Source organism: Emydura macquarii, unplaced genomic scaffold, assembly GCF_026122565.2.
Source record: "Emydura macquarii macquarii isolate MOO-44397 ecotype Brisbane River unplaced genomic scaffold, CSIRO-AGI_Emac_v2 contig_1027, whole genome shotgun sequence".
In the NCBI taxonomy this organism is placed as follows: Eukaryota; Metazoa; Chordata; order Testudines; family Chelidae; genus Emydura; species Emydura macquarii.
The window spans coordinates 12673136-12691379 of record NW_027131164.1 but is presented as its reverse complement, the minus strand read 5'-3'; positions in this window follow the sequence as shown (position 1 = coordinate 12691379).

Sequence of the window (18244 nt, the reverse complement as noted above, 5' to 3'; positions counted from 1 at the left end):
TGGTACCTGTAAATGCTTTAGCAGATGTGATTTTTTGCTGTGGGCTGAAGGTGGGAGGGGCGGAAAGGAAAGATTTCGCTGGGCTGCAAGTTTAATAGTGAGTCAAAGCACCCTGCAGTGATCAATGAAAACAGAGCGAAGCCTCTTCCTGTTAAAGTGTGAGACAAAATTCTCTATCTCTAAAGCATAAAATTCTATCAGGATTACCTGCCGCATTACATCCAGGGCTTGAAGTTCCTTGTAATGTATCAAGCTGTTGAACAACTTACATACAGAACAGTTATTTATCACATCAGGATTACATTCCTTTGATTGCTCTTTCTGATCCGATGGTCAGAACGCAGAACAAAGACACTCTTGTAAGGATTGTATAAAGGGTCTGAGTTAAACTGACAAATGAAAAACATTCAGATTATTGCTTTTTTTTTTTTTTTTTAATTTTTTTTTTTAAATTGGCCTTGCTGTGACCTTGTTGCAGGAGTTACACCGGATGATTTTACTTATTACAGGGAAAATGCAAGTCTCAACAGGCAAAAGGTCCTTCCACAAACAGGCTGCCAAAGCAGTGCCAGCATGTGCTCCTATTTTGGTTGTCAACAAGCTTCATACATCTGTGTCTATTGCTACAGCTGTCAGCAGCTTCAAGGGACCACTGCCAGGCCAAAGGCATATTTGTATAAACACAAGGACAATAGTAATCATTCTGAATATTTATTTGCGGTAGTGCATAGTGGGCACTAGGCAATTTACAAATGCGTAAAAAACAGTCCCTTCTCCAAGGGACTCTCAGCCTAAGATCAGAAGTCAAGGGAAGGGCAATAATAGGCAGTTTATACATAACGTATATACAAAACGAGGCAGCTCAGCAGAAGTAAGTCTTAAGTGAGACTTAAATGTGGATGGGGTGGGGCCTTGTATATGAGCTCAAAGACGCTGCAAGCAAAAGGGCTTGGAGGTGGTTGTGAAAATCTGACAAATGGGTGGACAAGATGGGAGCATTGGTGGAGTGGAGGAGGCAGGGGGAACCATGAAGTCCAACTAGAGAAAGTAAGTGGAGAGGGACAGAGTTGTGTAGAGTTTTAAAGTAAGTGGTGGCTGTGACAGGGTGTACCAATGCCACACTGAGCCAACAGGACCAGGCCAATCCCTGTGACCAGGGAGATTACGCTCCTGCTGCATATGCTCTAGGTGGAAGGAACAGATAAAAGGAGGCAGCCCAGCAGTCTGGGCTGGCTGCAGAGGAGGGAGGATGTGTGCTGCAGGCTCCTGCAGAGGTGCCTGTGATTTCCCCAAGTAGTGGGAACCGTGGACCAGAACTAGGCTGTGGATGACCAGCCGACCTCAGGGATGCCGAGCCGTTGCCAGCTGACTGGGACACTGCAATAGGAGTTGACCCAGAGAATATAGTAAAAGCCGATGCTTGAACCCTTAACTGGGAGTGTCTGACTTCATTGGGCCCTAGGTTGGAACCTGATGGAGTAGGGTGGGTCGGGGATCCTCTGCTCCCCCCAACTGCTATTTCCTGCCCCAGCCAGTCAGGGGCCATTGACTGTTTGCTTTGCTCTGCTTTGCCCCACCCAGGGGCTGCAGATTGACTGTTCTCTCTGCTCTGCCTAGAGCGTCAGGGCCCACCAACAGCTATTGTTTGCCCCAGCCAGGAGGCTCTGCAGGCATTTACTGAGTGTTCGCTGGGCTCCCCTGGCAGAGGAGGGCCCTGAGTCCCCCCTAATCGAAATTGCTTGAGTCCGACGATTGTGAGATGGGGTGTACCAAGCCAACATTGGGCCAATGGAGGTGGCCCCTCTTGACATGCTGGGCCCCCCGTGACAGTGACAACATTCATTTTAACCTTATCAGCTAGAAAGCCAACAGAGGGGAGTTATGTGATCAAACTGACAGGCAAGGACAATGAGTTTAGTGGCAGAATTTTACATGGACTGAATGGGGCCTGCAGGTCCTAGGCTCTGCCCTGGAACATTGCTTTGCACCTTCTCACGGGAATTAGACTCAGTGCTCTATATAAGTGGCTCTCAACCTTTCCTGATGACTGTACCCACTTTAGGAGGCTGATTTGTCTTGCATTCCCCAAGTTTCACCTCAGTTTAAAAACGTCTTGCTTATAAAATCAGACATAAAAATACAGAAGTGTCACAGTGCACTTGTTACTAAAAAATGGCTTATTTTCTCATTTTTTTCATATAATTATAAAATAAATCAATTGGAATATAACTATTGCACTTACATTTCAGTGTACAGTGTATATAGAGCAGTATAAACAAGTCATTATCTGTATGAAATTTAGTTTGTACTGACTTAGCTAGTGCTTTTTATGTAGCCTGTTGTAAAACTAGGCAAATATCTAGATGAGTTGAGGTACCCCTGGGGTACACGTACCCCTGCTTGAGAACAACTGCTCTACAAGCTGTGAGGAGAGCCTATATTAAAATGGGCCATTTTACTCCATGCTTAGAACATGGTATGGCTTGTGACCACAAAATACAACCTGTCAGAATGTGACCTTATAAGTACTGCTGTGCTTAAGTACAACTGGGGTTAGCAACTGAGTGCCATGTGTTCTGATTTTCCTTACTTCTGTTGGCTTAAATCACTTAGCCCTAGTCTACATCAGAGTTAGGTCGACACAAGGCAGCTTACATCAACTTAACTCTGTAAGTGTCTACACTAAAATGCAGCTCCCACTGATGTAACTCATCCACTACACCGACTTAATAACTCCACTTCCATGAGAGGTGTAGTACTTAAGTTGATGTAGTTAGGTCAACGCAGTGTCAGTGTAGACACTGCGTTGCTTACATCAACTGTTGCTGCCTTTCAGAAGCCATCCCGCAATGCCCCACACTGACAGTTAAATCAGTGCAAGTATCCTGGTGGGGATGCACACCACCAACACAAGAAGTGTAGTGAGGACATGCAAAAGTAGTTTAATTACTGCGGTGATTGTAAATTGACATAACTTAGGATGACTTAATTTGGTAGTGTAGACTTGCCCTTAGAGTAATTTTAACAAGATATTCTAACTCCACTTCACTTTTAAAAGGCCCAAATAGAAATCAATAATGATCACTAAATGCTTCAGGTCTGTAAAGAACAGAAATCTATAGCTGAGTGAGAAGCAACCTATAACATCTAATACCAGAAAACTGTAAGTTTACAAAAAAGGCAATTATTGTCTCTCACATCCAGGTTTTGATACCATGTTTATCACCACAGTGTCTTTGTAAAAAGATCATATATGCAGTGGGCCAGTAGTTTATTTTTCCTTCCTTTTGAGTATTATTCCCAAGACAATTGTGATAGATTTTCCTTCCTTCACTGGTATTTTTATTATGGATGTGGGAAAGGTGAAGTGAGATTTACACAGTGGTCTGAAAGCAGTGAGATTTATGCTCATTTTATTCTGTTCTGGTATTGCATTCCAAACCCTTTGACCTGTTGTAAACAAGGTGTATTCTCCTGCTCTTACAAGTTTTACTCAAAACAAATTTTCAAGAGAAGATAGTTTCATTTTGCTAGGTTTTTGAATGAACTGATTTTCAATTTTTCATGAAGGTTTATCAACGTTTCCCCCTCTTTTTAGGTATCAGTAATTTTAAAATGACCTTTTTTATTTCAAAGTAGAAACATTTTGACTTTGAAAATCCCAAATGTGGTGTTGAGCCAACAAATGAGAATTGATTATAGAAAAACAAACACCCTCACCCCACCCCCTGCCTGACAACAAAAAACAAAACTCAGTAAATGAAAACTTCTAATGAAAAATTGAGGTAAATGTTTCTGCAAACATTTTTATTTTTGGGGAGAATAAGACTTTGAAGGGGAAAAACTACATCTGAAAAATGTAGACCAGCAATTTTACCCTTGAGGTTGATGGTTTCATAGGTACATGTCTATCGAGGAGGGTTGTCATGTCAGAGAGAGAGTCACTGAGATAAGTTAGATTAGTTGCATGAAGGGCCTTGAAAATTAGGGACTTGGATTCTTTAGTGATGGGGGATGGTATAAGAATCTCAGTATAGTGGAACCAAGACTTTGACTTGTCATAGAACAGTGTCATGTGTGGGATGCTGATGAAATGAATCTGCTTGACAAGAGATTCACTACTTTTCTCCCCTCAGGAGTAAGCTGGAGAAGAGATGCTCAAACCCCAGTGTGGGGCCAATAGGACCAAGTTGCTGAAACGTTTAAAAGGGTTTCTTTCAGGAATGGAGCTTTCTTTCTCTTTCTGGGAATCTAACAGCAAGACAAGGAGAGACAGATAGGAACAGTGGCTGTGGGGAAGCATCAGAGACTCAGGGCTGGCCCTGCAGCCAGAAAGTTGAAAGGACAGGGGACTGAGAGGAGCATAGGGGCAGCAGCCTACCAAGGATCATAAAGGCATCATAACATGAAACAAACGGTTGTAGCCAGGGTGCCCAGATACAAGGGACTTGTCTGAGGAAAAGGATCAGTGTGACCTGACCATGCACTTTGGGAAGGACCTGCCATGCTTGTAAAGGGGCAAGGACTGGGAATAAATGGGCGCTCTGTTCGGTGGACTTTGTAGCCTAGTAGTTGGTCGGGGGGAGCAGCATGCAAGCTGGTGATGTGAGAAAACCATTACCTCTGCCTGACAGGAGGACAAATGCAGAGGGGACCTCAGCAAGACAACAGATCATGGGTCTGAACCTTGGCCAATGAAACCTCCATCCCAATAGTGAATTGCCCTCTGATAATGGGATGGACTATAAAGAGCACCAAAGGCAGTATTTAGAGAAGCACCATGGGACAAGGTTTGCTGTTTTTGAACTGCCTCCTAGGGACCATAATAGAAACTGCTGTGTTTATCTTTGAATTCATTGTACCTAGAGTATTCACACTATTCCTTTCTTCCAGCCCTTGAAAATAATCCTTTCATTTGAGCCATATGTTTGGGTGTACTCCAGCAACCCCATTAGGATGGGGCCAATCATACCATTATTGTTAATAATTTACTGAGCTACTCTGGCTTGTATTAGGAGTGTCACCTGTAACACAAGCAAGATAATTGCTTTGCTCTACTCAAGTACAGAGCTCTGTGTTGTGCACTAAGTTTTCAAAAAGACAAGACAAGTTGGAGGGAGTTCAAAGAGCAATATAATCCATAAAAGGATTTGAAAATAAGAACTGTGGGGAAATGTTAAGAGGAATATAAATGCTCAATCTAGATATTGGGATTTAAAACAAAAAAGACTGAAAAGAGACATGACTCAAGAGAAACATAACAGGATGTTGTAAAGAGGGCAAGGATCAATTATTTTCATTACTCAATGAGGACAGAACTAGAAGTAATGGGCTTTGAGTGCAGTTCTGCTATGAAGGTTACTATATTCAGATGGCACCTGTGTCCTTGTAAATATATATCTACTCAGCTTAATGACCAAAATAAATTCCAATTGCTTTTTACTGCAATGGTTTCCTAGAAAAACTTTATCAAGAAATTCCCACAAAAATATTCTCCTGTTTTCTAGGATTCTCATCCTGGGTGACTCATGCATAGTGCACTCACCTCTGCTCATTCCCAAGGCGCTTCAGGCCACTGAAGCAGTCCTTCCCCATCTCTTGCTGCTGGCTTTGTCTCCTGGGTGGTGCTACACAGTCTCTATGGCAAAAAGGCAGGAGGTAATGCAGTACAGACCCAGGGGAGTAGATGAGAAATTGTGCAGCACTGATGGCAGAGATGTGGGTGCAGGGAATGCCCCAAAACGCAGGGGGAGACCTAGGTCCCAGAACCGTGTATGTGTGGGAGGGGAGACAAAACCCTCAAAACAGATTGTGATGGGAAGGCATGATGGGGAATATGAGGAGACAGGGAAAGGGGGTAGCACAGATGTGACAGAGAAGGACATGAATGTAGAGAGAAGAGGTAATAAAGCAGTAAGGGGGGGGGGGGACAATGGGAAATACAGAAGGAGGGGAGAGACAGGAAGTGAGAGGAGAAAGATATTGAGGAGAAGAAAACAGAAGGAGAAATGGAAAGAAAAGCCAGAAAAGAAATAGACAGGAAAAAGCACAAAAAATGGAAATGAGGCAGCTAAGTGAGGGAGGCACACGGATACACACACACACACACACACACGAGAGAGAGAAAAACAAACAGATCAAGTATGGTGTAGTAAATGCTTCAGGATGTGAAGTGCAGGCGGGGTATCAAGTGCCCGCCTGCTACAAAGGGAGGGTTCCAGAAAGGATGGGCACCAGGGATGCATGTAAGAATAGAGAGGAGGAAACCTGTACATTTCCATGTCCATCACCCCACCCCCAAATTTTAACAAAAACTCTCAAAACCAAGGAGAGAGGCAATCTCATTTTCTCATGTGAATAAGGTTGGTATTATCAGGCCCATAGTTTGTACTACCAGTATGGCATTGCACATGAAGATCATAACTGCATCCTGTAGACCTGATGCAATGTCAAAGGAGCCTTTAGAGTGCAAACTTAAGTACGAAAGCACCTGTTTTTCAAATAACACTTCATGTTCATTAAAAACTACCATCCAGTGCATTGTAGTGTATTTAAGAATATTGTTATAATTATTTGCACTGCAATAGCATCTAGGAGCCCCAGTTATGGACCAGGACCCCATTGTACTAGGTGCTGTACAAACAGAACAAAAAGATGATTCCCGATGCAACAAGCATATTGTGCAAAACACAGCAATGACAGAGCCATCTCTAGGCTGAAACTTTCACTGTGCAAAGTGACATGACAATCACTAACCACTACAGAGGGGTAACATCTTGAGATCCACTTGTTGTCTTGGTGACAGGATGGGTGATCAAGTTGTTATGCTTTGCTGCACCCATACAGCTCAAGAGATAGCATTGTTAGATGTACCCTCCAAAGGATCTGTGATGACTTTTTTTTATAAGTTGTTCCAGTGTTCCTGTTGATTTAGAAGGAGGACCATGCTGCTAGCTAATTGAGAATGTTATGAAAGTTCATACTATTTCTCAAACATGGATATCTCTGCTCATTCAAAGAGTAAAATCTCATTTAAAAATTAGAGTTAAATGCCGATGGTCAATTTTTTAAAAACACTTAGTTTCTTAAAATAGCCCATTCTGATAGAATGCACTTTAAATAGAATGCCCTGGAATTTTTTGAAAATTCCTTTTGTGTGTATATATATAGATATTCAGCCAACCCACCTCTGAACTGTGCCCAGAGAATATCTGCATGTATCCATATCCTCGCCCTTGTGTCCCACCCAGACGCCAAGTGGCTGCCACTTGAGGAGGTGCGAGGAACCCTGATGGGCCAGTCTGTACTCCTCTCTGGTTCCATGGCCCACTGGGGATATTAGTTGGTGGCTCCTCCATGGAGCCATGAGCACAGGTGTATACATGGTGCAGTTCATGAACTTCCTTGATATCTGTTTCTTCTATGGCATGAGGGAAACCCTGGCGCATATTTATGTAAGTTGCATCAGGTTGCAGCCCCTCTTCTAGCTCCTTCAGAACACTTACTGAGGAGCAGCTGGTACTATTGTGGGTTCTCTACTTGCTTCCCTTACTTTTAATCTTTGACCTTTTTTTTCCACCTCTGTCATTGTCCCGTGTACTCAATTACAGCATGGGCTCAGTGATTCCTCCCCTTTAGTTGAGGCGGTGGGTGTTTAGCCTTGGGCAGGGCTGCTAGGCCTACTGTTTTCCTAGCCACCACCATAGGTACAGACCTTCTCACTTCTGCATTACATCATGTATTTAAAGACTGTATTATAATACATATGCACAAGGAGACCAAATTTAATTCTAGGTGTCACGTTGTCTGGAGTGACTCCAGGGCATGAATACCAGCCTCAGGGCAGATTGTTAAGAAGCAAGGCATACACCCTAAATTAGTTGTGAATATACATAGGTTTCACCAACCATGAATCAAATGTGAACTCCTGAGGCACTTCAACAGCCTTAACATGAGTCACAGACAGTCCCCTGGGGTATTCTGATCTATCTTGCCACACAGATAAGCTTGCCTTTGTGATAGATGGTCTGTTACACCAAAATTCACAACAAATTTCAGATTACACTCAGTCCCAAAGGACCAGTCACTTACCACAGTTCAATTGCACCTTAGATCTTAAGCCCAAGACACTTGTAATCAGTCCTATAATAAGTTAACTAAAGATTTATTAACTAAGAAAAAGAAATGAGTTATTTACACAGTTAAAGCAAGTAATCATAAAAATAAGAGTTTCAATCTTAGGTTCCAAAAGATGGTAAAACTTCAATAATAAGCAAGCTCTATATACCCTTTAGGGCTAACCTATGCTAAGCAGCTGGGGATCCCTTGTTTATGCTTAGAAATCTTTGCCCCTCAGAGTCAAAGCAGCATAAAGTTTATCTAGCGTAGCTTTTAACAAGCTTAAGAGCACAGTATAGAACTCTTATCTAACACTCTGTAACTGAACTATTGAACACTTAGAACAGGAAAGGGTTAACAAATGTACACCCCAGTCTTGCAGTCAGATCTGGGTGGGTAGGTCTCTGAGTCCAAGCACAGACTGGTTGACTTTAATGGGGCTCAGTGCTGATTTAAGGGTTTGCCCAGGTGGATCCAGCTGGAATTAATTACACATTAATACTTTTAACAGAAATGAGCATGACACTTCAGTTAAAAGAACAAATGATTATGCTGATCCTGCAAACTGACAACTGAAGGGAAAAGCCGGTTTTTTTAAAATTAACATCATATGCTGTCCTGAGAGGCAGCTCTGAGCAGGCTTAGGGCATGAGGTTGCCTGACAACCCATAAAATCAGAGGGCCAAATTATGGCTGCATGTGCCATCTTGGGTGAACTAAAGGGGAAATGGACAGAGAGAGTTCCTTCCCCTCAATGAAACCATGTAGTGGGCAGCTATAAATCAGTTCGCTGTGCTAGAAAAGTGCATAGGGTGCAAATTCTGCCCTGACTCACACCTTGTTCAGCTCTGCTGATGGTGTTTACTTGTCAGTCTTGATTTTGTTTTCCTGTGAAAGTTCTTAATGCTTCTTTTACATTGTGTGGAACACCTATGACTACAGCAAGGCTCTGTTAAATTACAAAAAGTGAGGTGCTAATCTTATATTTTTAACATTAATTACTGTATATTGATTAGAGCTGATCAAAAACATTCTGTCAATGTTTTGGGGTTTGTTTGGTTTTTTTTTGGAAGAAATGGTGTTTGACACAATGCAAATGTTCACAAAAAAGCTACATTTTTGTCAAAAGTTGTCATTTAAAAAAGAAAGTTGAAATCCTGCAAAATTTCAAAGAAAACTGAATGAAAACTAATTTATTTTATGTTTTTCTAGAAATTTTACCTTGGGGAGGGGGGAGGGAGGAATAATTTTCCAAGCTGCTGTAGTATTCTTTAAATAAATCCAACATTTGATGAAACGTTGTAATACAGTAACTTGACTGTGCTGTGCTTACCCAACACCTTTGGATCAGGACAAGTAATATTTCTTTGTTTCTTTCTTGACGTTTGAGATTAGGATATTAAAGGTTTGTGTATATTATGTTAACACAGTGCTGAGTTCATTGTTCATAAGCTGCACTTCCGAGTGAATATCTTAGTCAGATGAAGCAGATAAAATAAATAATTCAATGCAATTCAGATTTACTCATGCAGGTGAATAAGTCCAAAGCTTTATATTTAGTTTGTTTCTAGGCCACTAAATTATAGTGTAGAGACACAAGCTCTGCATTTGATCTCTCTCCGCAATATGCTCTGCTAGTTTTTCTTTCAGTACTCAGTGTTGCATATAATATGCAACAGTGAGCAATAAAACACCACCTGCAATTTCAGGAGAGAAGAACATCACATGTACTTAAGTGCTTACTGAGCTCTTAAGGGAGGTTTTTCAAGGTGCACTTAGGTTCCCACTGAACATCAGCAGGAATTAAGAGCCCTTAATTCCCATTGGTGCCTTTCACAGGTTGGGCTGGCCCTTTACAGGAGTTGGGCTCAGTCCCATTAGCTACCTCCATGAGCAATGTGCTTTGAGGCAAAAAGAAGGGGCCTGCTCAATTCAGTAGGAAAGAGAGACCTGCAAGGAGAAGGAAGATTCAGGAGCTCTGCAGGAGTTTCAGGCTCAGAGAGAACTGTAAGAAGGCTACAGTAGATCCAGGTAGATGGCAGAAAGCTTTGAGACTCTCTGCAGAAGGCCTAGGGAAGAGGCCTGAGACCAAGACGCAGACAGCCCCAGAAAGGCTAAGAAACAGGTCAAGGTAGGAACAGTTCCAGAGGGGTAGCCACGTTAGTCTGTATACAGCAAAAACAACGAGAGTTCTGTGGCATTTTAAAGACTAACAAATTTAATTTTTGTAGGCATAAGCTTTTGTGAGACTCAGCTCACTTCGTCAGATGCAGAGGTAGAATGATACAGTAAATAGGAAACATAGATTTACAAGTGCATAGAGAACAATGGGGGGTGGTGGATGAAAGCCGGGTACTTGAGGGCTAATGACAGTCATTGAGTAGGAGGTCAGAATGGGTGAGCAAAGCAATAATGGGTGCTTAAACCATTGACACTCCATGTGAAAACCCCTTGACACCAGGGACAGAGTTGGAACCTGGAGTCAAGCTGAAGACCCAGTGCAAAGTTACTGGAATTTTATGTTTGTTTCATTGGACTTTTTGTTTTCCCCTCTGGAAGCAGGGGGAGACTTATGGTTTGGCCAGAGGACTAAATGATTCAGAAACACTGGAATCAGCCCATCCATAAGCAGGAGATTGAACATTTTGGGTATGGAGGACCACCAGAGGAGGCAGTGAGTAAACTAGAACGGGGAAACTGAGGCATATGAAGCTGGTACTGAGAGGATAAGGTGTTTCTATCACAGTGCCTTTCAGAATATCCCCCTTAAAACAGTAATTCATTTATTAGTGAGAACAGTTTAGTATGAGTTTAGTTTAGTATGAGAAAAATGATTTTAGGTTGTCCTCTCTAAACTGTGTTATAATTATTAACTTTTAAAGAAATATAATTTAAGTGCAATAAAAGAACAGGTTGTAAAATGGGAATAATATTCACATGGGAAAAATATTCAGTAATTTTTGTTACTGTAAGAAATACCCTTTCAATTTGTCCACTTAGGACTCAAAGGTTCAATAAAGAACATCGGATACAGGTAAAGAGTAAAAAAAGCTACTTTTTTATTTCTTTGACAGGTTTGCAAAGCTGGGCATAACTCCAGAATAAAAATCTGAAAGGAGCGCGCCCCTCCTTTATTATTCAGCAGTATATATTTCCTATCCCGGCCGAAAGAATCCCTCCCTTCGTTCCCCATTGGCTGGGTACTAAAAGGTTTACACCTTTCGTGACCGCCTACTACATACATTGTTTTTTTTATACAAACGTCATTCCATGTTCATGATAATGAACTAATTTTCTATGCAGGGTGTGTGATAATATTTTAACACCTCATTACGCATGCGTCTTTAAGGTGCCTTTTTGACCTTTTTCTAACGGGATCGTTTGTTGGCACATAGCCTTAGCAAAAGCGGGTAGACCTTGGTTTCTTTGTCTTGTGGTTTGCCCCTTATCTGTATCCAGGCGCTTGATGTCTGTTCGGCCTTCAAAACTTCTTCTTTATCTATTAACCCCCCTTTCTTTTCTTTCTTACACATTTCTTAGGCTTGAAGCTGATTAAATAACTTTCTAAATATATGCATATAGCAAAAATATTACTATACCTATAACTATTTTATTTCTTTTAGTCTTTTAACTTTTTCATTACCATTCATCAACATTTCATTAAAAAAATGCCCAGACCACTGTATGGACTGATGTCACTGTGATACATGGTGTATCTTAATTCTTAAAAGATATGTATTTGAGTAATCATTAAGGGGCGTAGGCAGATTAATGGACTGGTAATTGTACAGGAGCTTTTCACTTAGGTCACTCACTACAATCAGTAGTAAAAAAGGCCCAGATCCACAAAGGGATTTAGGCACTTAAACCTTGGATTTAGGCACTACTATAATTCACAAACCCCTGCTCAGCTGGTGCCTAAACTCACACCATGCCTAAATTTCCACTATAAAATTTCCATAGGTACCTGAGTTTCTACCTCTGGACACGTGCATTGCTGCTTCACTCTAGGATGAGTCACATGGACACCTTAAGACCCAGAACCATCCTCAAACCAGGTGTGGATTGGTGTTCCCCTGCCTATCCTGCCTGTGCGGCCCAATCTGGTAGGAGCAGAGAGCACATTTACCTCCACATAAAAGGACTAAAACATAAAACTCCTACTGAACTCAATGAAAATTAGAGCTAAGCACATGCTTACGTGCACTGATGACTCAGGGCCTGAATGGGATGGACACTTGCCCCTTGCCCCAGTTTAACTAGTCTGAGGCAGGCTGCCTTAGTGGTGTAGGGCAGTGGTTTTCAACTGTGGTCTGCAGACCCCTGGGAATCTAAGACTTCCAAAGGGGTCCGCATCTCCATTCAAAATTTTTTAGGGGTCTGCAAATGAAAAAAGGTTGAAAACCACTGATGTAAGGAAATAAACTGCTGCTCTGCATGCCCTCTTGATAAAGATGTGCTTTCAGTCTCCAGAGCTGACAATCTAATATTTTTCACAAGTGTCTTAAATCATTTGAAAAGTCTTTAAATGTTATAGTAAGCCCTGGTGTTTTTCACAGACCACACATTAATTAGCTCACTCCTTAAGCTCCAGCAAGTGAAGTGAGTGCTTCAAGAGGTCCTGAGCTGGAAAACACAAGATGCAGGGCTGTTGTAGGACATTTTTCTCTGTTGGTAGAACTACAGGAATGAGTAAATTCAAAGGAAAAAATGAAATCGGGCTAATATGTACTTTTTTGTGTTTTGTGCTTCTGCCTCTACCTTCTCAGTGAATCATTTATCCCAAAGCATTTGGAAGAAGCTAAGAGGCACTGGTAAGTGTTTGACATTAACTGTGCTGTCTGTTTTCAAAGCTATAAAGAAAAACCTGAGGTAATTTTTCACACAGGGAAATATACAGATACAGAGATAGAGAGTTATATGGGATTTTTGGTTTTAATTTTTAGTCCCCTTGTGTTTGGATCCCTGTTAGACGCTGACATCTCTGTCAGCAAACAAGAGTCAAAGTCCACCTTGACTGAGCTGTCTCTATCTACCTAACCAAACAAAAGGGAATTAACACAGCTACTCAAGTGGTAGTGGGACACAAATGAATCACTGGCAAAAATGAGTCAGAGTATGAAGTGCAACACTCAGCCTGGAAAATTCTTTTAAAGGCCACCATGAGAACAGTACCCAAGGCCCTGGTAGAGGAAGCCTAGATGGTGCAAATAGCAACCAGAATAAAGGAGGAGCAATTAGGAGCTGTTGTCATAACAAGCAGTCTATATTCTGCTCAAGAGTTACTCATAAGGGATGTATTTTACAGCCCGTTTAAATTAAGGAGAGCTGCAGTTGGCCCACTTTTATTAGACTGAAGTCTTATCTTCACTGACTCCCATTCACACACACAAATCTCTGGCTTTAAACTTGAGCTCACTGACCTCAATGGAGGATTGAAAATTTAGGAGGCTTTATGCATGTGGAGTGGAATCCTGGACCTTGCAAAACTCTCACTGACTTCAGTGGAGTCAGGATTTCATTCCTGAAACAAAATCTTTTTTCTGTAAAGTCTTTGTTTTCACATAAACGTTCCCAGTGATATAAAATTGGGGGTGGGGGGAGAAATGAATAAAACATAGGCTATATTTGCAGAATAGAATGTTTGCAAACTTTTTCCCATGAGACTTTAACATCTCTTATAGGGCATCTCAAAATAGATAGCTTTCATAATACTTTATCTAAAGAAATGGGGGGTGGAGTAGGAACTTTTTTTTTTTTTTTTTTTAAAGGAGAAATGCTTGACTACTAGTAATTGTGGTGATGATCATCCTGCTCTCCTGTCCTACAAGGATTCTGGAACCAGGAGTTATTTATATGTCTACCTACCAGGAAGAGAAGATGGGAAAAGTCTATTAATTTTCCCATCGCAAAAACTGGGAACTGTATGGCTGGGCCTGTTTACTTTTTTTCAAAAGCTTGAACTGGGACTTTGAATAACATGTTTCTCACCATTCCTTGCCTCACTCCCAGCAAAAATTGGCTTAAACAGTGGGCTCTAAAACAGACACCCAAGAAGCTCTTCTAAAAGAAAATGGTTGTACAGTCCCCTGAATCTTACTATGCTGAAGCAAGGGGCAATTGCCTGACAGAAAATGACTTGGCTGTCTTTGTTAGCTCCCTCCAAATCAGTCATTGACCTTGGAAACAAAGAAACACTAGCCTTAAAGCAAAACAAAAAGAGATGAAGAAGAGCCTCCAGATTCATAACAGGAAGTTGCAGTGGTTTAGGGCTTGGTTTTCAGCTTAGGCTTAGGTTTAGGGCTTGTCTACACTTAAAACGCTGCAGTGTTGCACCATTGTAGCTCTTTAGTGAAGATGCTGGCTATGCTGACTGGAGGGGTTGTCCCAAGGATGTAGGTACTCCACCTCCCCAAAGGTGATAGCTAGGTCAATGAGAGAATTCTCCTGTCTACACTGGTGGTTTAGTTGGTTTAGCTGCATCATTTTGGGGTGTGGATTTTTCACACCTCTGAGTGACAGTTTTATATTGATCTAATTTCCTAGTGTAGACCAGGCCTCAGAGTGGCCACCTGGTCTGATTTTTGACAGAGCAACTCTGTCCTATTAGAAAAGTTCAGAAAGGACTTCTGTGAAATTTCTTCCCAGCATGACACTGAGTTGCACCACAAAGACAGTCTGATAGTCACAGCATGGCATGAACATCACACCAGCTCTACTACATCTTGCCTTTCTTACTTTTCCACCTCCTCCTCTTGGACTTGTTTTTCCTTCTTATCTTCATAAAAGTAAAGTGAACACAAGACAGTTGGTTTAAAGAGCTCCTGCTGTTTCCTGCTCCTCACTGCTCAGGTGAAGAGGGCAAAAAAGACTGATATACAGAGGTAGAGATATGGCTGTGAATTAATGGTAAGTGTGCTGGTACTGTATGAGAACCAATTACAGATGGATGGTCTGCAAGATTCTATTCAATAATTGCAGATGAAGAAGAAACCCTAAGGAAAATAAATCTTAAAAAAGCACCTAAATGATGTATAGTCACCCTTAAAAATCTCTTCCTCCAAGCTTTGGTTGTTCATTTTTCTGCACGTCTCTTGAACATGGCAATTGTGCATGTACTTGGATGAGAAGAGCAGAGGCCAATTATTTCTTTAAGTTGTAATTTATTTTTCCTTTCGGTCCTCTGGAAATCATGATTTCTTTGCAACCTGCCTAAAGCTGAAGCATTGTTGAAGGAATCCGATTTAACTGTGCCTAACAGGAGTGTACAGTCAAAAGGGCTTCTCCCTGGAACTTTTTTAGTTTTTGACTTAGTTTTACATTTAATTCTTTATGACCTCTTAAAAAGCATGGAATGGAAAGCTCTGGCTTTCAAAAGCAGACTCTTATTTTGTACATGCATTTTAAAATCTGCAGGGGTTTGTGTGCGCACTTTAGTGCTTGAATAACTACTTCCCTGCATCCACAGTTTTTAACATTATACATTGTGTTTGCAAGTAACTGGAGGCTGAGTTGAGACCTTTCTCAAAATCAGAGCCAAACTGAATGTTCCTTACTAATATTGTCTGTAGTGTTCTTGTAGCTGTGTTGATCCCAGGATATTAGAGAGACAAGGTGAGTGAGGTAATATCTTTTATTGGACTAACTTCTATTGGTGAAAGAGACAAGTTAGTCCTTTTCAACTTGTCAAATATTTCCTTCGCCTCCTGTATACATTTCCTATGGAGCACTTGCCATGCTGTTTTGTTGATGTCTATAAGCGCTGTGGGTTTACCATGGTGTACTTTAGGGCCTGTCTACACTGCTCACAATGCAGACTAGGTGGTGTGAACTGCAGAGCACACCACTATGTTGTGCTCTTACTGCTCTGGGTGGATGCTGTTGGCCTGAACTAAAAGGTACTTAGTTTGAATTAATGGAGGCCTGTTTAAAGAGCTACCATGCTTCAATGACTGGCTGGCTGCATCTGTTACAGCACATCCCAAAAGGGGCCTCTCTTAAACATGCTTTTGTCAACCAAATCACTTTAGTAGCTGAGCACCACAGAAACACTGACCTTTATCCTTGCCGCACCTCTGTGAGGCACAGAAGTATTGTTATTTAAAACATGTACAAACAAAAAAATCCACCCAGATGGAGATTTGAGACAGTGAAAGATTAAGGATAAAACTTTTAAGGGCACATGGGTCACCTGACTTTTAATGTGAGTCAGGTGATTACATTACTTTGATGCTGTCACAACCGGGACAATGGCAGTCAGACCGAGTGATCGGAGTCAGGCTGAGTCAGGTTCCGGGAGGTCAAAGTCCAAGGCAGGCCAGAGGGTGACCTGAGAGTCAGGCTTCAGGAGGCAGGCTGGGTCAGGTTACCAGGAAATCGGGGTCAGGCACTAGGTTACAGGCAGCAATCAAATAGCAAAGTTGAGGACAAACCAGGGTTGGAAGCTGGAGTCTCAGGTCTATTGCAAGCAGGGTCTGGAGCAGAGACAGTCAGGCAGTTCAGACAGCTCTCCTTCATGGTTTCCTGGTTTAAGTACCGATATCGGTAATCAGGGGGCTGAAGGGGCTGCCACTGCGGGGTACTTCCAGCTGAGCCCAGCCTCACATGGTCCTCCTGAGGGAACCTAGCCTAAGCCTCCTGGGGTGATGTGGAGGTGTCAGTCGGTCAGAACTCCCAGGTTCCAGCTTTGCAGATTCTAACAGGTGCTTTGAAAATACTGCGCTGAATGACGGCCAAGAAGTATGTGGCAGAACTGAATCTAGGTTTCTAGAGACACAGTTCAGTGTCCTAATCATAAGATCATCTTTCCTTCCCAACCCTTCCTCCTTTTGTGTGGACACAAACTTTCACACACTTTTTATTTTAAGCACAACCGTTAGCCACAAACACAAATTTACATACACAAAACTTATTTGTGCTCAACTTACATGTGTAAATGGGTTTTGCATACATAAATTGTCACTTGCAAGTGATGAGGTGCAAAACTTGGAAGCACAGCTACTTGTGTATTCAAAAAGCCCACATCACGAAAATTTGGCACCACATTCTGAACTCCCCTATTAAAAAACAGAGAAGGAGTTAAAATAAAAATGTTCTCAATCATCAAATGCAGATATCTTGAAGGAAAAACACATGTTGATTCTGGAGGATGTACCTCACCACTCTGTCAGATTTTAGATTTAAATTGTTGGGCTGTAAGAAATCAGAGCCTCTGCATCTGACGAAGTGAGCTGAGTCTCACGAAAGCTTATGCCTACAAAAATTAAATTTGTTAGTCTTTAAAGTGCCACAGAACTCTCGTTGTTTTTGCTGTATACAGACTAACACGGCTACCCCTCTGGGATGATTCTATTGCTATTTATGTCAGAGATATAAATTCAATATAACAGTCTCAGAAACCAGCCCACTGCTAAGAAGTTCCAAATAATTCTGTAGCTACTACGGCTGTGGGAAAGTAGGCTCCCTTCACAAGTTGTAGTGTGGCAGCCTAGATAAAGCAGAAGCACCATTTCTCTGTTACGTAGCCATTGAAAACTTTCAAGATACTGTGATATAGCGAGGGCAGGAAGCAGTAGGAGAGTGATATTTGAGTGCCAGGGTAGAGGGGAGGAGCCACCGGACCCAGGACTCAACTGATTCCGTGAGACAACAAATGAAAAAAACAGGAAGGGACGTGAGGGTCAAAGGGTCAAACGGAGGGAACCGGAAGGGGACACCAAGCAGAGAACCCCGGACAGCGCCAACTGCTCCCAGAAGGTGTCAAAGGAGCCAGCAGATGCCGCCCAGAGGAACTCCGCCCGGATACGTGAGCGGACAAAGGAACGGAAATAGGCCCCACAGTTGCAGGGCGCCTCCCCAGCCAACCTCCCCTCCCTGGTGTTATAGATGGCCACTTTGGCCAGGGCCAAGAGGAGGTTGACAAGGAGGTCCCGCGTCTTTGTGGGGCCACAGATGAGGTGTGCATATAAAAACAAGTGGAGAGAAAAGTGCAGCCAGAACCTCAGCAGGAGGTTCTGGAGGAGCCGGATCAGGGGCTGCAGCCTGGCACACTCCAGATAAACGTGTGCCAGGGTCTCCCTCATGCTGCAGAAGGGGCAGGCGTCGGGGTGAGGGGTGAACTGCGCCA